General features: G+C 42.6%; 1 long non-coding RNA gene across 1 annotated transcript in view; it reads left to right on the top strand.

Annotated features, from left to right (window-relative positions):
• The window catches only part of LOC130853674 (uncharacterized), a 90,231-nt gene extending 86,741 nt beyond the window's left edge, over positions 1-3,490 (top strand). The window contains exon 4 of the long non-coding RNA XR_009053842.1: positions 290-3,490. This is a non-coding gene — a long non-coding RNA (uncharacterized LOC130853674). The remainder of the gene's footprint in view (positions 1-289) is intronic.
• Positions 3,491-21,655: the final 18,165 nt, after the last annotated feature.

Here is a 21,655-nt window from a genome sequence, read left to right as displayed (position 1 = left end):
TGATCTTTCTCAACCAAATGTATTTGGTTAAGAAAGGCTTTTCTGAAGAGTTGACATTAAGAAAGTTTCCATCCATGCCAAGATCTGTGGCATAGGTATTAGGCAGAGTCAACAGCTAATGCAAAGGCCCTGGGGCTGCAGAAGCCTTGCGGGCAGCAGGGTGAGGCAGGAGTAGGGCGTTGGGGCTTGAGGCCAGAGCAAGGGGTTTGGACTAGATTCTAAATGTGATGGGAACCTTGGAGTGTCTTGAATAGGAGCTTAACCTGATCTAATTTGCATTTTTAAAAAGATCTCTCTACTTTAAAAAAAGCGCGACTATGTGGAGAACAGATCACAAGGAGCAGAAGCAGAGAGCCTGACTGGGAGGTGACTGCATAGTGACTTGGTTGTGGTTGTGAAGACGGAAAGAAATGGACTCATTTTGAAGGCCAAGTCCCCAGGACATACTGATGGATTGGATGTGATGGTTGAAGGCAGAGAAAGCAAAGATTGAACCTGAGTTTTTTAGCTTAAACAATCAACAACTGATGATGCCACGCGTTGAGGAAATAATGTGTGTAAAAGCAGTCCCGAGAGTGTTTGATGTAGTAGGTGCCTCAGTTAATATCTGGGTGGATGCACTGAGTGAGTGGGCTGAGTATCAGGGGCAGGGAGGAGACCAGACACAGCTGAAAGGAAAAGCGACCCAGGTGCCACGACAATACATGCAGAGACACCGCCTCAGGCTGGCTAAATGTGCCCACTTACCACTACAGTCAGGCTCGATTCCCTACAGCACAGGACATTGGGCAAAATCCTATGGGGATCTGGGAAATGACCTGATTGATGAAAAGCAGGATGGGGAGGAGGATTTCTGGAGCTAAGGTCCAGCAGGACACAGGGATGCACAGAAATATTGTCAGGTGGAGGTTTTCCCAGTACAAAGCAGACAATCCCTGCACCTGTATTACCAACTCCATACCCTTCCAGTGGTGATAGAAAAACGCTAAGCTCCAAATGGAAGAGAGCAGTCACATGACTCTGGCTCATAGTTCCAGGTCCTCTTTTCATCTGAACTCTGCTTTGGGGTGTAGCAGAGCAGCCAGTGGGGGCAGGTTAGAATCGGGGGCTGGACTCATCAGGAGAGACTGACTTTCCTGTCCCAGCTTGGCTGTATGCTAGGCAAAGTAGTAGATGTTTACATCTTTTCTCATGTTCAGTCTTCACTACAACGCTGTGAGATGAATGTTATTATCCCCATTTTATTAATGAGCAAACTAAGCCTCAGAGAGGTCAGTTCATTTAGCCAGGGTCACACAGCTTGAGTGCATGGTTTTGCTCTCATGGAGTTTCCAGCAGATCATTGTGTCTTGTTCTTGATTGAATCCCCTGCTGTCTTGCACACAGCAGGGGCTCAGTAAACATTTGTTGAATGGATAAAGAGTGGCCCCAAAGCTTGTGTTTAATCACAAAGCCACACCATTCCCTTTGAAGTGTAGATTGAAAAGCTGCCTTCACCCCAAGTTTCTCCATGTGGTGATGAGATAAATCTGCTCCCTGAAAGTCCAACTCACAAGTCTTAGAAATGTTCAGAAAGACAGATTGCCTGCAGCCTCAGGCTCACTGTCCCCACCAGGTGAATCACTCAGGGGTGATGAGGTCTTAGGAGAAAGGCAGGTTAGGTTCACTAGTTTCCAGAACTTACCAGGGGATTGGCACCTGCAGCCCTGGTGTTTATATTCAGATTACATTTGATGGCATGCTGAACTGGCGACTAATTACAGCATGCCCAAATAAGGTACTTTAATTATAGCTTCTTTAATTCCAACAAGAGCTCCGCTTGGAAAACAGAGGGATGAATTGGAGACAGATATGCTTGCTCTGATACCCAAGCATGGCTTGGAAAATGAATTACCAGGAAATTCAGTGGTTTATTCCATTAGCTCCTCATAGGACACTGCTTTGTAACTGCTGGGGAAGCTTCCCAAGGGAAGGACTGCTTGCAATCTTTGCAGCCTGATTGCTAAAAGCTGGTGGCCCGGCCCACCCTGGGGATACACGTGGGTGTGCCGGGAGGCTGACCCTGGCCTGGGTTCGGCCTCCCCACTTCTTTTTTCTGGGAACAGCTTCCCAGCCGTCATAGATATTTCTGGAGGGCTTTGCTTAGTCAGCTTGAAAAGGTAGACTCTGATTATGCCGTTTTCTGTTGGAATTCATTGACTGATCTCTGCTACCTCTTGAACTGTACAAATCCAATTCAGAGCTCTTTGAATGGAGCCTTCCTGGTTTTTACAGATCCTTTGACCAGTCTTCTGGATTTATGTAATGGGATTCCTCCCATCCCCCAGCTGCTAGGCTACAAATATTGTAAGGAAAACTAGGTCAGTTTGCTGGTAAAGTTGAACATTGGTACCTTATTTAAATCACTTTTAACTCTTCCTACAGGGTGAATTTGGGAAGGCTATGCATTTTAGCCACTCTTTTTTTTTTTTTCCTATAGTAGCCTTAAGACCTGAAATCAGTTACTTTTAGATTTCCATTGAAGATAAGAAGTCTTTCCATAGCCCTGGCTCCTTCTTGTCCCCTACTCTTTAATGTAATATTTCCTCCAAGCAGAATTATTTTGGAGTTCTTTTGGGACTTTTCTACCTGTCACTACGGTTGTAATGCCAATGATGAGAAAACCTGACCTGCAATGTCAGACAGTTTCATGTAAGTGATCTCACTCACTCCTTATAGCCAGCTCTGAAAGGCAGACAAAGCAGCTATTGATACTCTTATATTGCAGCTGAGTTCAGAGAGGTGAAATCACGGCCATGTCATCCAGTCAAGACAAGGGTCTGCGTTATCCGATGCCATGCCCAGACTCTTTTCTGTGATGCCTGTCAACACATTGTTTTGAAAACAGCACATTGTTTCTCAGCAGCCCAAGGTGTGTCTACCTCAAGCCAATGTTCAGAGAAGGCCTCCAGCTGATTCTTTGTGTTTCATTTCCAAACATATCTCCTGGGTTAGAACCTAGACCCATAACAAATACCTATTAAGTGTCTACGTGTACCTGGCTCTGTGATGCCATTCAGGGCATAGAGAGATGGTTGCGAGAGTAGAAAGCATATCACCTATGGATTTAGGTTCTGGAGAGAACTAACTCAAATCACAGCTCTTCCAGGGACTTTGAACAAGCTACTTAAACACTCAAAGCCTCACCATTAAATGAGATAATGCAAAGTGGCCAGCACTTTGAAAGTGCTAGATTTTTGGTAGGAGGCTTTATGTACATCATCTCTTTAATCCTTACTGTACCCCTTATGAGAGAGATACTATTCTCATCCCCATTCCATAGATTGGTAAACTGAGGTGATTGGCCAGTGGTTATACAACTGCATTTTGCCCCCAAACACAGCTGGGGCTCTTAATCACTGTCATGAACTGCTTCTTGTGATTAAGACAGGGACTGTCCTCTTGTGCTTGTTGTAGGCCTATGACAGTGTGGCATAAGTTGGATGAGGGGGAGGGACTCATTCCTGCCACATACTGGTTGGGAATAGAGGGTGATGGAAAGAAACAATATTTGCCACATTCACTTACTCCTGTTTACTGAGTGCATGCTGGTGCTGGTACAGTTGGTCTTCCGTATCCGCAGGGGTCCGAATCCATGGAGTCAACCAACTGTGGATTGAAAATATTAAAAAAACAAAAGTCCAGAAAGTTCCAAAAAGCTAAACTTGAATTTACTGCACACTGGCAACTATTTTCATAGTGTTTAGATTGTATGTATAATTATTTACATGCATTTACATAGGTATTATAAGTAATCAAGAGATAAAGTGTGCTGGTAGGTTATACGCAAATACCAGACCATTTTATATAAAGGACTTGAGCATCAGCGGATTTTGGTATCTGAGCTGGGTCCTAGAGCCAGGCCCCCATGGATACTGAGGGAAGACTGTATATTGATTAAAATACAGATTCACTTACAAACAGGCCTGAATTAAGAGCTCCTTTTGTTGCTGTGTGTTTTTCAAGTAATAGATTCTGAAATCCCGACTGTCTCTTGAGGGGATGGTTGAAAATTTTGACCTTAAAAACCAGGCTCTCTCACTAAGAAAGACTGAGAACCACTGCCCCAGGGCACTTTCTTTTTCAGGTGAAGGATCTAGCCGGGGAACTGTTACCTTCTGGGAGAATCACAGGTGCCTTGGAGAATCTCATGAAATATAGTTATTCTCTCCACACACAAAAAGGCTGTATGCACACACCCACACACAGCTTTGTGTATGATTTCAGGTAGTTCACAGATGTCCCCCCATCTCTCCTTTCCCAAGCCATTTCCAGATTGGAATTTGGAGTCTGCAGGTCTGGGGTTGAATCTGAGTTATCGCCTGCTTAACTTGTCTGAGTTCAGCAACCTTGTCGATCAATCTGAATAGAAGTGAGGATGAAAGGAGGTGACCCCCAAGAAGAGTCCGATGCCCCTTACCTGTTCAATATGCACCAGCCCAGCACCCCAACAGCTAGACAGGGAAACAACCAAAGAACCAAAGCCAAAAGGCCACTGCCGAGGGGAGGGAGACTCCCATCCCCAGAAGAGCTCTGGCTCCCTGAGTAAGTGCCGTTTAACTGCTCATTTTATAGGCTTTTTCATTACCCTCAATAACACACACTTTGTGGGGCCCTCGAGTGAGTGTGGGGAGGGCTATTGGAGCGACTTGTAAATGTTAATGGCTCCACAGACTGGCTTCCCTCAGGCTAATTGCTGGTGGGGATTGATGAGCCAGCAGGCTCCCTATCTGCCTTTCTGAGCTGAGCTGAAGCTGCCACGCTGTGTGTCCAACCCTACTTGGTCCTGCCCATTGCCACTGAGGCAGGAAGGCTGCCCACCCTGCTGCATGGGCTCCACCCTGATTTAGAGGCTAAGAGGGCACTTTGCATGGGAAGGCGGGGGAAAGATCTCCACTCTGTGGGCTCTGAGGGCATTAATACCTTGCTAGAAAAACTGTGGTCTGTGAGCCAGCAGCATGGGAGCTTATTAGAAATGTAGAGTCTCAGGTGCCACTCCAGACTTAGAATTTGCATTTAATAAGATCCCTGGGGCGATTCCTGTGTGCGGATAAGCTTGGGAAGCATGGAGGAGCAATGCTCTAATAATGGAAGTCCCCCACGTGCTTGCCTGGGCACTCAGAGAACTTCAAAGGTCCCTTGGGGAAGATTTGACTCTCAAAATAATGCGGTAGGAATAACGAGTCCCAACACATTTCCCGCGTTAATGCTTCACAATCCACAAAGCACTTGGGTGGATGCAGCACTGATTCTGCTATGCGCTTTTATTGCAGTTCCATCCTCCTTGCTAAAATCCATCCCACCTCTGTTTTCCTGGATGACATCTGCTTTAAGAAGAAAAAAGGTGTGAGTCTGAATCCCTGCTCTACCATTCACCGATTTCATAACCTTTTGTAAGCTCCGTATCCCTCTAAGTCTCTGGATTCCCATCTATAACGAGAATGATGATAATTACCTCCTTTCTTGTAGAACTATTGTTAGGATGAAATAGGAAAATGCACATGTGACACTTGGCTCCACACCTGGCCTCTGGTGAATCCTTGATAAGTGGCAGTTTCATGGTTTGGTTTCTCTTGTTGCTATTCTTCGTGTACATTTCCATAAGACCCAGCTCTGCAAGGGCAAAAGCTAAGATTGTCTTCTAACTACCCAGCACGTGGTAGGTTTCTTAAAATGAAATGGATGCTTGATCTTCACAACACCTAGCAATGTGAGCCAGGCAATATTTTCCCCATGATATGCCTTCATAATCACAAGAACCCTGAGAGCTAAGTTTTATTTCTCCCAGTTTGTACATGATAGTCTAGAGGCTCTGCAATGGTAGGAAATTTGCCCGGGCTTACACAGCTAGTTATCACCTCAGGCTGCTTGTCCCCTTTAATTCTTTAAGGAAAAGAATTTCTTATCATCTACCCAAGTCCAACTCGCTACCCTGAAAATCTATCTGTACAGAATATTATTTCCCAAACTCTAGTCTTTGACCCACCGCTTCCACCATTGGGGTCCCCTCTGAATACCACCCATGCTATTTATTTTCTATTTTACCATATCAACTCACTTTTTTCCGTAAACAAATTATTTTAAAATGAAACAATGGAAATCTAGCATCACTTTCCAATAATAGAAAGTAACAAGAAAAATAAATACAATGTAAACAAAACAATGTTCTTTTTTTAAAATTTTTTAAGCTCTTTATTGGAATATAATTGCTTTACACTCTTGTGCCAGTTTTTGAGGTACACCAAAGTGAATTGGCTGTATTTAGACATATATCCCCACATGCCCTCCCTCCTAGGACTCCCTCCCACCCTCCCTGTCCTGGCCCTCTAAAGCATGACCCATCATCGAGTTGATCTCCCTTTGTTATACAGCAACTTCCCACTAGCTATCTATTTTACATTTGGTAGTGTACCTGTAATTCTAGGCAAACACTGTTGCCCACAGAAGACCATGCCCGAGGGAGGCCTTCGTTGTCTTCTTCCAAAGTGAGATTAACAAGTGATGGTTAGTGCCAGTATGTTCTTGATATCTAAGTTTGCTTTTTGACATAATTAGAAGGATTGGGAAACAAAGAACAAAGCAGTGGAAAGGAAATACACTTATCACCATGTGATTCAGTATGACTTTATGCTCTTAAGGTATCAATAAATCATTTCATATGCCCTTGCGATTTCCATTCCCTGGGAAACACCATTTTAGTACATGCTATGCCATTAGATGCTATTGTTACCAAATAGCATCTATTGTTATCCAGTAGCATCTAATGGCATCAAGAGAGCTATGTCTTGATTCCCCAACCAGTCAGTCTAGCACACAGATAAAGGACCATGGACCTGGAGCAAACTGCCTGGTCTTGTAGTTCAGCTCAGACACTTACTAACCATTGACCTCAGCGATGTGACTTTACCTCTTTTGCCAGTTTTCTCATCTGTAAAAAGAGGACACTCATAGTAACTATCTCAAATAACCGTTGTGAAGAATAAATTCATAGTGAAGCCCTTTAAACCGTGCCTGGCACAAAGGAAGTGCCGTATAAATAAATACTAGTTCAGCTGCTGCTGCTGTTTTGATGTGCTGAGACCAGAATGTAACAAGTAAGTCCTTGCCTATGATTCATGTAATAACTCTTCACCTGTTTGAGCAGTACTGTCCAGGTTTCTTCCCCTCCTGAATGCCCAGGCTAAACAATCTCCAATGCTGAAGTCTCCTCCAAAGGAAAGAAAAAGGAGCCGGGAGGGAAGGACTCCAAAGGATGGTGACATTTCTCCGGAGAAAGCTGGCATATGCTTGGCTTCTGCTGTGTACCAGGCACTTGGACATGCCGGTTATGGACTCTGTCCCATAAACCTGTAGTTGGTGCTATTCTCCAAATAGTTCCTATTCCCTGCCTTCCATGAACAAAGGTAAGAAGTTAGGTGTAGCCATAAGAAATTAGGTGTAGTCATGTGAATGTGATTTTCTGTGGCCAATGAAATGTAAGTGGAAGTAACAAGTGTCAGAGCAGGCAGAAACTTTCAGAGCTGGTGGCTAAGTCACCGCATCCCCCTTTTCCTGCCTCAGTGACCATGGGAATATGGTATTCTAGAGGCAGTATGACATGAGCGAGAGCTCCCAGCCAACCCATGATGGAAAGTGTGGCAGAGAAAAAAAAATCTTTGTTGTTTTAAGCCACAAAAATTTTAATACTCCAGCAAAAGCTACCTTATCCTGGCTGGGTCAAACCCCTGGGTGCTGACACACGTAGCAAGAATTTGCTGTCCTTAAGTCCAAACTACAGCCTGAGTCCAGGTTTCAGTTGGGGGTGGGGAGTGGGGTGGCATGTAGTACCTGGAACCACCCTGACTTTTTACCTCTGTCTCACTTTTCTCCCCTGATCAGGACCTAATAAAGAAAGTGAGGAACTTGGGCTCAGAACCCTTCCTCAGCGGCCATCTCCTTGCAGAAACTTGAGGAGCTATTTCCCCTCTGGATGTGTTTCTTGCTGAACCTCTGATTTTTGCTGAATCTCGGGGAAAGAGAGAACCCATAGCCATTGTCTCAGGCAGCTGTTTGCCATCTGAATCTCCTTTATGTTATCTCCTCATCCAACTTGTGCCTAGAGACAGGACACTTACCAGCCTGACCGTTAATGAACTTAAATCAGGACTATGAGGTGTGCAACTTCCTATGCTATTGGGCTGAGCTGAGCACTTGACTTACCTGAAAGGTGAATTCTGAAGATCTTTACTTTGTAGGTTGACCATATAATTTATCATTCTAACCAGGACATGTTTAAGAGTGAAAGGGGGTAATAGTAACAATTATGCTGGAACAATAGTGTTTTTTAAAAATTAATTAATTAAATAATTAATTTTTAAAAATGAATTAATTTTTTTTGGCTGTGTCAGGTCTTTATTGCGGTGCACAGGCTTCTCATTGCGGTGGCTTCTCTTGTTGCGGAGCAGGAGCTCTAGGCGTGTGGGCTTCAGTAGTTCTGGCTCCAGGGCTCTAGAGCGCAGGCTCAGTAGTTGTGGCCCACATGCTTAGTTGCTCTGCGGCACGTGGGATCTTCCCAGACCAGGGATCAAACCTGTGTCCCCTGCATTGGCAGGCAGATTCTTAACCACTGCTCCACCAGGAAAGTCCCTGGAATAATAGTTTTAAAGTAGAACTCTCTTCCGCATAAACAGGATGGGTGGTCACTTGGCTTCTATGATCCTATGGCCACCAGCAAATGGCACAAATTAAATCCCATGGGTAAGACTGGGTCTTATATTTGGTGACGAACTCTGACTTTTGGTCTACCCCTCCCCAGAACTGTTGACAACCAGTCTCTTTTGGATAATCTCCCGTTCTCTAATCAGCTGTCCTGTGAGAATTTTAGTCCCAAAGCCATTTCAGAGGAAAAGCATGTACATACGGCTATCATTTCAAGCAATTTCCCCTATAGGCGCTTCACATTCCTAACTACTATCTTGATCAGATGCATATTTAATGCCTTCTGATAGAGACGCAGATGCAAACTGCTCAACCCTTCCTGGAGCTTTAGAATGCTGCCAGGTCCCAGTATTCTTGCTGTGAGAACTACCGGAACGCCTGAAGCTACATTCTCTCAGTGTCCCCACAAGACCCGGACTCTCAGGAAACTTACTCACAAGGTAATAGAAGGAGAGGCAAGACTTATTAAGTTTCCTTCTGCAGGCTGTTTGATTGCAATTCTGCCCTGGGCATAGGCTCATTTGCATAGTTGATTTATAGCTTTAATTTGAATATTACAGTTACTTCACATAAACCATTACCTTGATCTCTCTTTGGATTTTTTTTTTAACAACCCACTCAATACCACATTGATTACTCAGCCATAAAAAGAAACGAAATAGTGCCATTTGCTGAGACATGGATGGATCTAGAGACTGTCATAAAAAGTGAAGTAAGTCAGAAAGAGAGAAACAAATATCATATAATATAGCTTATATGTGGAATCTAGAAAAAGGGTAGAGGTGAACTTATTTGAAAAGCAGAAACAGAGTTACAGATGTAGAGAACAAACTTATGGTTACCAAGTGGGGAAGGCGGGTGGGATGAATTGGGAGACTGGGACTGACATATATATATACACTACTATGTATAAAATAGATAACTAATGAGAACCTACTGTATAGCACAGGGAACTCTACTCAATGCTCTGTGGTGACCTAAATGGGAAGGAAATCTAAAAAGGAGTGGATCTATGTATATGTGTGACCGATTCACTTTGCTGTACAGCAAGAAACTAAAACAACATTGTAAAGTAACTATATTCCAATAAAAATTAATAAAAACAAAAACCTACATGGAACTCCATGAGGCCAGGAGCCTCTAATATAAGAAGATTTACCTTCCTGTTTCCACTGGGATGGAGGAATATGGAAGGTGGAGAACGGAGATTGAACAAACTACTAAGTTTCAGAAATGCTCGATTCCTACTCCAGGGAAGTCTGACAGTGACACGCAAGTCATGCACATTCAGCTTCAAGAATCTTTGGTAATTGTGGTTTGTTTTTATTGTTGCTTCTCTAAGGGGCACTTTCTCTTAAAAGTGCCTCTTCTCCGCGTCAGAAAGAGAAAAACAAATATCATATATTAACACATATATGTGGAATATAGAAAAATGGTAAAAATCAACCAATTTGCAAGGCAGAAATAGAGACACAAATGTAGATAACAAAAACGTATGGACACCAAGTGGCGGGGGGTGTTGGGGTGGGATGAACTGGGGGATTGGGATTGCCATATATACATTACTAATAAGAAAAAAGTTCAAATTGTACACTTTAAATACATGCAGTTTATTGTATGTCAATTGTATCTTAATAAAAGTTCTTAGAAAAAAAATGCCTCTTCTCTCCTTTCCTTTGTTTGTTTCTAAAAAATATCGAAAATTTACTGAATGCGTATTGTATGCTAAACACAGAACTACTTAATCAGATTAGAGTAGCACAAAAGGCAGTCTTGTCCCAGCCCTTAGGGAGATTATATCAGACAAGTCAGATATCAAGAAAGAATCACACATTTAATTAATTATGCCAAACATCTACTTTTCCCACTTCTTCGGAGTTCAGAGCCTCAGTATATATTGTGTGTGTGTTTGCATGTGTGTATCATATCGTAACCAAAGAGGTCTTTTTTTCTTTTGTTTTTTGGCTGTGCCACCCATCTTGCGGAATCTTAGTTCCCCGACCTGGGATCGAACCCTCAGCAGTGAGAGTGAGGAGTCCTAACCACTGGACCATCAGGGAATTCCCAGAGAGGGCTTGATCTTACATCTCTTCTGTGCGGAGCACTTGGAAGCTTTTTTTTTTAAAGATTTATTTTATTATTTATTTATTTATTGGCTGTGTTGGGTCTTCATTGCTGTGTGCATGCTTTCTCTAGTTGTGGTGAGTGGGGGCTACTCTTTGTTGTGGTGTGTGGGTTTCCCATTGTGGTGGCTTCTCTTGTTGTGGAGCATGGGCTCTAGGCATGTGGGCTTCAGTAGTTGCGGTGCGTGGGCTCAGTAGTTGTGGCACACGGGCTCAGTTGATCCTCAGCATGTGGGATCTTCCCGGCCCAGGGCTTAAACCCACGTCCCCTGCATTGGCTGGCAGATTCTTAACCACTGCACCACCAGGGAAGCCCAGGAAGTTGTTTTTTAACATAAGATATTCTGCTTGGTTTCTCCCAGGTCTACTGTGGGACACTGCTCAATTTACAGCTCTTCCTTGGAACTTGGGAAAAATGTCTCATTCACAGGAAGCTATGCCCTCTCGATGTATATTAGAGACCAGAGTATCCTTTGCTGTGCTGAGTCTTCGGTCTTTCAGTTTATGTTAGTATGGATTTTTTTTTACCGAAGATTTTACTGAATATCTATTTTTTAGATGATAAAAAAAATATGGTATGATGGCTGTTTAGATGGCTTACGACAGATCAATACTCTTAACCAAGAATGGTGGGGAAAGTTGGATAAAATTTTATATATAATCTTTTGAAAGCACTGGGGAGATTCTAAGGTTACAAGAACTTGAAAGGTCAGGGTGCTAGAACATGAGTGTGGCATAGTTATTCCCTTGAGGCATTTACATTTTTTTAAAAGCTGGGGTTGGGGGCGGGTAGAGAGAGGGCTTAAGGAACAGAGCACAATGTAGCAGAAAAGCTAAGTGGAACTTTCAGCAATTGTTAGAGAGTGTAATTGCAATCTCAATTACAAAAGAGATAAAAAATTGAAGTTCAAGACCCTCTAAGGGTGAGGAATCATGGAAAATACCCAAGGGCTCTTCAAGAACTACAAGATAAAAGTAGCATTGAATTAAAGCTAGACCAAGCCTTACAAAGTCTAAAACTGAGCCTCAGAAGTAAATCCCCTCACTGGATTGAGGTATTATGCCCCTACTCTAGCCAGCTGCCAAGACGATAGGGTGAATATATTTGCAATTAGTGAACTGGAAGGAATTTTAATAGAAAGCATCCATTCAGAGCATAGAAAAATAAAGCAAAAAGCATAAAAATGGAATAAGACATACAGGGCATGGCATATAGTCTAACATTTATGTAATTCAATGGCACAAAAGGGCAGAAAGGAGAAAATGGGGGCAGAAACAATATTTAAAGAGAGAATGACAGAGAATTTATCAAAGTTGTTGAAAGACATCAAGCCAAAATTTCAAGAATCTCAACTAACCCCAAGCAGGATCAAATTAAATGAAAGCACATATAATATACACAAGACAGTGAAAAACTGCTGAAGACTAAAGGAAACAGAAAATATTAAATGTGATCAGGAAAACAAATCACCTTTTAGGATCAACAATGCGTGACAGCTAATGCCTCTACTGAAACAACTGAATCCCCCAAAACAGAATATTTTCATCTTGTCCCTTCATCTGGAACATATTCTTCTGCTGTCTCGTTTTTTTTCTAAATTTCTATTTGTGTTTTTATGTATGTGGAAGGTTAGTTATGCTTCTCCACCTTGGAGAAGTGGCCCTCTGTAGGAGGTGTCCTGTGTGTCCCGGCAGTACATTCCCTCTCGTCACCCAAGGGCCAGGGTCCAGCTGATCCCAGGGCAGGTTCTGGTCTGTGTTTGCGGACTTGGTCCCTCAGGCTGCCGGATAGTATTGAATAGGCTCCTTCCTTCTGGTGTCCGCCCCCTGGTGGGGGAGCCTGGTTTAGAAGCTTGTGCCGGCTTCCGGGTGGGAGCAGCCAGTGCCTGCCCACTGGTGGGTGGAGCTGCGTCTTGGCCCTCTGGCGGGCAGGGCCGAGTCAAGGGGCGTGTCTAGAGGGCTGTCTCGGGAAGTCTTTAAGCAATCTGTCTGTTGATGGGTGGGAACCTACAGTGAGTGTTGGGTGGGTCCAGTTTCTGGCCCCAAGATGGCGGCCACCTGGCGAACCCATGCAGGTGATTATTCCCCAGAACCTCTGCTGCCAGTGTCGTTGTCCCCTCAGTGAGCCACAGGAGACCCCTGCTTCTCCAGGAGACCCTCCAAGACCAGCAGGTAGGTCTGGCCCAGACTTCTATGAGGTCAGTGCTTTTGCCGTGAGTCTCAGTGCACCCGAGACCTTGTGTGCGCCCTCTTTAAGAGTGGAGTCTCTGTTTCCCCCCGTCCTGTGGAGCTCCTGTGCTCAAGCCTGTTGGCCTTCAATGCCGGACGCTCTGGGGGCTCCTCCTCCTGAGGCCAGACCCCCAGGCTGGGGAACCAGATGTGGGGTTCAGAACTCTCTTGTGGGAGAACTTCTGCGATATAATTGTTCTCTAGTTTGTGGGTCGCCCACCGAGGGGCATGGAGTTTGATTATATTGTGAGTGTGCTCCTCTTACCATCTCGCTGGGTTTCTTCTTTATGTCTTTGGATGTAGAATATCTTTTTTGGTAGGTTCCAGTATTTTTAATCGATGGTTGTTCAGCAGTTAGGTGTGATTTTGGTGTACTCCTGAGAGGTGAGCTCAAGCCTTCTACTCTGCCATTATGTCCCAATGGAAGAGTGTGAGGTTCGGGAAGGGGCAAGGCAGAGTGCAGGTGAAAACACACAACTCAGACTGCGACTTGAGCCCACTGTCTTTTAATTGAAATCACACACCTGATCTCAGGACTTAATGAAGCTCAGGTTCTTTATGTCTTGTTGCAGAAAGAAGTCAGTAAGAAACAAAGTTATAGGTAAGAAGTGGATTTATTTAGAGAGATACACATTCCAGAGACAATGCGATCCCTCTCGAAGGTGAGAACGGCTTTGGGAGGAACACACTCCACAGAGTGTGGGCCATCTCAGAAGGCGAGAGGCCCTGAAGTACCGGGTGGTTAGTTTTTGTGGACTAGGTAATTTCATAGGCTAATGAGTGGGAGGATTATTCCAACTATTTTGAGGAAGAGGCAAGGATTTCCAGGAATTGGGCCACTTTTTGGCCTTTTATGGTTAGCCTCGGAACTGGCCTGGTGCTGTGGGTGTGTCATTTAGCATGCTAATGTATTACAATGAGTGTATAATAAGGCTCAAGGTCTACTGAAAGTCGAATCTTCTGCCATCTTGGGCCTAATCAGTTCTAACCAGTTGTGTCAAGTCCTCAATGCTATCTCATTCTTTTAAAGATTGTGCCCTGCCCCCTTCCCTCCTGTTTCATAGGTAATATGGGGATATCGCTTGACACGTTACAGGCTGTTCTCAATGAATTTGCCTCCTTTGCTGAGCTTCAAAGCATCTAAGATCTTGGCAGCTGGGAAGTGAAAAGTGGAAGGAGGGAGCATGGGGCAGGAGCAGCACATGGGTGTGCCCACGGGGGTGGCTGCCTGAGGGACCCAGTGATGCTGGACAGGCTAAATTAAAGGTCCAGGTTCTTGTTCTACCTGTCCAAATGAATTTGGACAGGGAGTGCAAAGGAGTCACATACACAGACTGAGGCATAGAGAGAAGCAAAGAGGCAATTTATTAAAGGGCCAAAGCGAAGGTATGCACTCAGAGAAGAGTATGGGCATCCTCGCCAGTGAGGAGCACCCCTAGGGGTTTTCTGATCCCCTTTTTATTTCATTTTAATTCCTTGACCTGGAGGACGATTCTTAGATTAGGGGTGGAATATTCATTAATGGGAAGGTGGAGGCGGGGCTATGATTTCACCTGTTTACGTCAGCGTCCTTTCTTGAGTGCTGGGCTCCTGAAGCGATTGCACATGTGCTCTAAAAGCCATTTTTCCCTTAAATTTTCCTTTACTGGTCAAGCGCCACACGTGGAAGGTGTACAGAGGTCACTGCAGCCTTGGCATTTCTATTGCGCATGCTCGGCCTTGTGCTGCGGGTTTTACAGTGCGGGTTCCCTACTCAGGTGTCACAAAGTTTAATCAAAGTTTATGTTCTTGCTGCTGACGCCGTCCCTGCATGTGCATGATCTCATTAAGTCAACGTATGGAGGTAGCTGTGCCTTTTGCCTAATGTCTATGTATGAGGAGGCTGTCCTTGGGTCTGGCCTTGCCTATCCTGCCTTACTGGGACCAGAATAATATTTTCAAAGTGCTAAGGGAAAATGACTGCCAATCTAAAATTCAATATCCAGCAAAAATATCCTTACAAAATGAATGGTAAATTAAGACATTAACCCTAACAAACAAAAACAGCAAAAAAAAAAAAAAAAAGTTCCAACACACATACACACACAAAAACTAGTACCTCTACAATACAACAACAATAATGTATTGTGGAGATTTTACTTATATGTATATATGTATATATATAAAATCACCTAGAAAGTGATAAAAATAACAACTTAGAATATAAGGAGCCAAAGATAATTAGAATCTCTAGAGTAACCACTCAAAGAGGGCAAAAGAATGCACAACCAAGAAGCTAATAGAGGAGGGGAATGGAATTATGAACAAATGCTTTGTTAATCCTAAAGAATGTAAGAAAGGGAGGAAAAAGAGATGAAACAGGTAGAAAAGATGATAAATATAAATCCAAATATATCAGTAATTATATATTTATAATGTATAATAAAAAATCATTATGCTTATGTTAAATTAATGATATAGATTCATTAGAAAAACAAAGAATGTCAGACTGGTGAAAACAAAACCAAATTGAACTACATGTTGCTTACTAGAGACACACCTTAAATATGAGGACATAATTTAAAGGATGGAAATTTTATATATATATATGTGCATATATATACATAATATATAAAATTGGTGTAACTCTACTTATATCAGACAAAATAGGTTGTTAGGTAAGAAGGCATCCAAAATACAGTTCACCCTTGAACAACATGGGTTTGAACTTCATGGGTTCACTTACATGTGGAGTTTTTCACTAAATCAATACTATAGTACTACATAATCTGTGGTTCGTTGAATCTGTGGAACCACAGATACAGAAGGTCAGGTTTTCAACTGCATAGAAGGTTGGTGTCCCAAACCCTGCATTCCTTAAGGATCAACTGTATACAAATAGCTCTTAAAACTCAAGAAGAAAAACAATCCAATTTTTTTAAATGGGCAAGATATCTGAACAGACACTTTACCAAGGATGATATACAGGTGGCAAATAAGCATATGAAAAGATGCTCAACATCATATGTCATTAGGGAATCACAAATTAAAACAACAAGGTGCTACTACATACCTGTTAGAATAGGTAAAATCCAAAGCGCTGACAACACCAAATGCCAGGGAAGATGTGGAGCAATAGGAATTCTCATTCACTGACGGTGAGAATGAAAAAGTGCTTTTTTTTTTTTTTAAAGTTAAACAGTCTTATTATAATTCCCGAAGTTGTGCTCCTAGATATTCATCTAAATGAGTTGAAAACTTATGTCCACACAAATACCTGCACATGAATAGCCGCTTTATTCATAATTGCCCCAAACTGGAAGTGACCAAGATGTCAGACTGATAAAAACAACCTATTCAGTAGGTGAATAGATGAAAGTGTGGTACATCCGTGCAATGGAATATTATTTAGCAATAAAAAGAAAGGAGCTAGCAAGCCACAAAAAGACCTGGCGGAATCTTAAATGCGCACTGCTAAGCAAAAGAAGCCAGTGTGAAAAGGTGCCAACGTGATCAGATTTCTGGTGATAATTCTCTTCCTGGCTTGCACGTGGGTGAGTTCTTGCTGTGTCCTCACATGGTGGAGAGAGAACTTGGGTATCTCTTCCTTTTCATATAAGGGCACCAGTTCTATCAGAACACATCTTTTAACCTCATTTAAACTTAACCACCTCTTTAAAGGCTGTATCTCCAGTACACTCACATGGGGGTTATAGCTTCAACGCATGAATTGAGGGGGACACACTTTAGTTCACAGCATCTGCATATTTCATTATTTAGTAATTCCACTGCTCAAATGTACCCAGTAGAAGTGTGGCTCCAAAAGACACACTTAAGTATGTTCATAGCAGTAGTTTCCATATTAGCCACAAGCTGGAAACAATCAAATAGTGCATAGATAAAATTGTGTCCTTAAATTATTTGTGGTCATTTGCTACAATGATATTCTATATAGTAATTAGAATGAGTGAACTACTGCTGCATGCCACAACATAGATGAATCTCACAAATAAAATGTTCAACAAAGGAAACCAGACCCCAAAGAAAACATACTGTATAATTCCACTTAAACAATGGTCAAAAACAGAAAAAGTTAATCTCTGGTGGTAGAAGTCAGCACAATTATTGTCATGTTTCAGAACTTTTAAAGACCTTATTCAACTCAATCATGATTTCCATAGTTTCCATTACATAGGCAGCTGTAAAATTTAATACTCCTTTGGAGGCAATGCTTTTTTCTTTTTACTTTTAAGATTTTCTCTTTGCTTCTCATTTTTGTCAATTTGACTTTGATGTTCCTTGCATGTCCACTATGCTGTTCTGTTTTTTTAAAAAAATAATTCCTTAGTTCTGTTTTTTCTTTCTTCCAGCTAAATAGTCCTATCTTCTCTGGATCCAGTATTCTGTTAAATCTATTCATCAAGTTTCCAATTTTATGTCCATTTGATTCTTTTTTAAAAATAGATTCCAATTCTCTGATGATATTATCTACATTTTTCAGTTTTTTTCTTTATACTTTTGAATATATTAATGATAGTTATTTTGAAGTCTTTGCTCACACTCATGGAATATATCCTCATTATTTGTGGATTTCTTTGGTAAATCTGCTTACTTTCTAAAATGTATTTGTAACCCCCAAATCAATACAGCACGTTCATAGTCTTTTGTGGCTATGTGCAGAGGGTGAAAAGTTTGATTCACTTGGCGCACACATTTCTGGCTAAAGTTGAAAAGGCAGTGCTCTGCCATCTCGTTTTGCCTCTCATACTGTGAACAAGTGTGCTTTTTTGGTCTATTTGCTATGTTTTTGCATTTTTGTGCTTTATTTGGTGACTTAGCTGTTTCAAATGGCCCGAAAGCATAATGCTAAGGTGCTGTCTAGTGTTTTTAAGTGCAAGAAGGCTGTGATGTATCTCCTGGAGAAAGTAAGTGTGCAATACAAACTTTGGGCATGAGTTACAGTGCTATAGGTTGTGAATTCCATGTTAATGAATCGACAATTTGGTACGTCAGGGAACAGGAAGAGGAAATTTGGTAACCTGTACGTGAAGCCACCCAAGAAAGTGCTAAATAACATTTATAGGGCATGATGAAGCTATGGAAAAGCAGCTAAAATTGTGGACTCAAAAGTATAGTGAGCAGCACTATTGTGACATTGAATACCAATGAAATTTACTGTCACGTTACTCAGGGTCAGGAAAATGTGAAACACTTAGCTACTCCTGGTGGCTCACACATTTCAAAAGGCATTGTGGCATGAAAAATGTCAAACTTGTAGGCAAGGCAGGTTCTGCAGATAAGGAGGCTGTGGAAGAATTTTAAGACACTTGCTTAGTGTTATACAGGAAAAGAGTTACACGGAAGAGCAAGTTTTCAATGCCAGTGAGGCTGGCTTGTTTTATAAGGCTATTGTCCATCAAACCTATATAATGCAAGTGGCACTTTGGTTGAAAAAAAATTACCAGAGGCTGGAAAGGAACCTATCCACATAATTTTACTTGGAGAAACAATTCAGTATTTAGTACTCAGTGTTCATCGCAACTTAATGAGAATGGATTGTTCCTGAATCATCTGTGGATCTGCTTTTATCATTTATTTTTCCCCTTGGCTATAGGTTACATGGCTCTGTTTCTGCATGGACAGTAAATTTTAATTAAATACCTTAAAATACTGTAGAGTTCCAGATGATGTTATCTTCCACAGTTAAATTTATGCTATCATTTGATAGGCAAATAGTGCCTATCAAAGGGGCTCATCTCCTAAATCCAGTCATAGGGTGCATGGTTCAAGCTGGGTCATAGTTTTGTTAAGTCCAAGTCTCAGTCTGATTTCTTCCTGTTTTGTCCATCAGGAATTTCAACTGAGAGCCTAACTTTCCTTCAGCTCGGTAACAGAAAATTTTGCTCCAGTCTCTGGAGATTTGTGGCTTAGCATTTACCTTTAAAGCTTCAGATTTTGGCAGATACACTGACAAGGAGACTAGTAGTATGTTTGAGGCGCCTCAAGTCTTAAATTTTATTGCTTTGGCCTAATATAACTGCCAAGACTTGCTCTGCTAGTTCATCTGTCCCACAGAAGTGGCCCCCTGCCAGAGGCCAATCCTGGATTTGCAGAGTTTAGATGTGCCCAGATCAGCAAGTGCCCTGGGAAAAGCAGTTGCACGTAATCAGTGTTGCCTAACCAGGGCTGCCATAACAAAGTACTACAGACTGGGTAGCTTAAATGACATAAATATTTTTTATCACAATTCTAGAGGCTCAGATGAAGGTGTCAGCAGTGTTGTTTTCTTCTGAGGCCATTTTCCTTGACATGTAAAGGCCTGGCTTCTCACTGTGTCTCCGCATGGTCTTCCCTGTTCTAATTTCCTCTTTTAAGGACACCAGTCCCATTGGATTAGGGCCCCCCAATGGCCTCATTTTAACTTAATTACCTATTTAAAGACTCTATATCCAAGTACAGTCACATTCTATAGTGCTGGAGGCTAGGACTTGAATATATGAATTTTAGGGGGACGTAGTTCAGCTCATAGCAAGGACTTTCTACTCCTGTCCATAGTTCTCAGGACCCTTCCTCATAATGACTTTTTGTCTCTTAGGCAGTGACGGGCTATGGGAAACTCCACTGTGCTTTTCTGATTTGGGTCTCAGATCTTTCTACCCCTCCCCTATGCAGCTTCAAAATTCAGCAAATGTCTTAAGAGAAAAATGTCATGTGTTTGAAGCCCCTCGATGTTTCATTTCTGTCACTCCCTCCCTGTGTGTCTGCCACAAGCTCTGTTCCACCAGTTTTTCTGCAATTTTCTCAGCATCAGTGCTCTTCCTGGGCCAAATACAAATTAGCAGCCTCTAGCCCAGCGGTCCTCAACCTTTTTAGTACCAGGGACCATGGTGCCAATTTCATGGAAGACAATTTTTCCAGGGATGGGGGTGGGTAGGGGATGGTTCAGGCAGCAAAGCGAGCGATGGGGAGCGGCAGATGAGGCTTCACTCACTAGCCCGCCGCTCACCTCCTGCTGTGCAACCCGGGTCCTAACAGGCTGCAGACCAATCTGTTAGGACCCCTGCTCTAGCCCATACACAGAATTTGCAGATTTCTTCAGGGGCAGCTGCCAAGCCTACCTCACCTGTGCCATGTTTTACCCCTTGGAATCTCACTCCTTCCAGTCCTCATCATTTCTGCAGCTCTCTGATGCCTTTAAATGTATGACTTTTGCAACTGGCCTATCAAGGTTTTCTTATTTTCCATGGGAATGATGGCTTGTATGAATTTTTCCATCCTTTCAGGAGGCCAGGTCAGTGGTTACCTTTAAGGAAGGGGTGGGTTGTGACTGGTAGGTGATACGGAAAGAGCCTCTGACTAAACCTGGGAGTTGGAGTCACCGAGGTATGTTCATTTTTATAAAATTCATTGAGTTGTATACTTAGGTGAACATGTTTCAGCAGGTATATTATATTTCCAATAAAATGTGTACTTAAAGGCAAACACAACACACAAAAGGACATAAAGTTATGTGACAAATACAGCATACAACTGTATTTATGTTTTTTTCAAAACTCGGTGGAGAAGTAGATTTCGAGGCAGTTCTTCCCTCAGTTTCTCTGCTCTTGGTTTCCTACTCTTTATCTTTCCCTGTGAGGAGCTCCATCCCTCTTAATGTGAGGTGACTGGCAACCCAGTTCCCTCTCTCTTATTCTCATTGTACAGTTTCCGAAGACTGAGTCCTCGTGTCAGGAACAGTTTCCTAGAAATGTGGCAGGACAGATAGAGACGCCTGCTGACATTCCAGTGTGGGGAAGGGAATTGGAGCCTCTAGGCCTCACAGGCTTGGGTGGAGGCAGATTATATCTTCCTACACGGTTTTCCTGACAGCATGATTTGCAGATACATCTGCTTAATTAACTTGTTACATATTGGTCCACGCACATACCCACATCTCCGAGGGCATTATTAGTTCTGAAGGACAGTACATTCTCAAGTCATGAAAGGAAGAAAGTAACTTCTTCAGTACCTATAAGCTGCATAGCCTTTCCTTTCTTGTAAATTTATTAAATCCAATTATTTTTCTTTCCTCCTACTAGACTGAAACCTTTGGGATCTGTTGGAATAAGAAGGATAGCAAATGCCCCTTCACAAAGAAAAACTGTGAAATGTCTAATCCAGAATGAGATCTCCCTGCCCCAGTCTCCATCTGGGGAAAGGGGTGAGGTTTAGTTACAGCTGTGCTAAGTGCAGCACAAGAGAAATATGAAGCGTCATGGGAGTGAATTAAAAGGGGTGCTTTAGTGGGAGATTGTCACGTTGGTCCCGTTTGTGACCTCTGTCTATGCTCCCATGGCCAATGTTCATGGGCCCGTCATCCCAGTTCTGGGGTGGCTGAAGTGGAAGGCTGGCTGATGTCAATGGCTGAGTCATTTTGTCTACTTGTCTACTTGGATGCTCAGTGCCCCTTCTGTGGTGTATGCTTTCTGGTTGATTTTAATGTGAGATGCAGTTTTCTTGGGGTCTACACCAATAGGTCCATCCACATATCTCTAGATGGGCATCCTTATTTTCAATCTTTCAGATTTTTTCCTTCCATGCTTCTGAGC

The sequence above is a fragment of the Hippopotamus amphibius genome, chromosome 5, assembly GCF_030028045.1.
Source record: "Hippopotamus amphibius kiboko isolate mHipAmp2 chromosome 5, mHipAmp2.hap2, whole genome shotgun sequence".
Taxonomy (NCBI): Eukaryota; Metazoa; Chordata; class Mammalia; order Artiodactyla; family Hippopotamidae; genus Hippopotamus; species Hippopotamus amphibius.
Note: the sequence above shows the minus strand (reverse complement) of the source record. Positions and strands in the feature narration are given on the sequence as shown.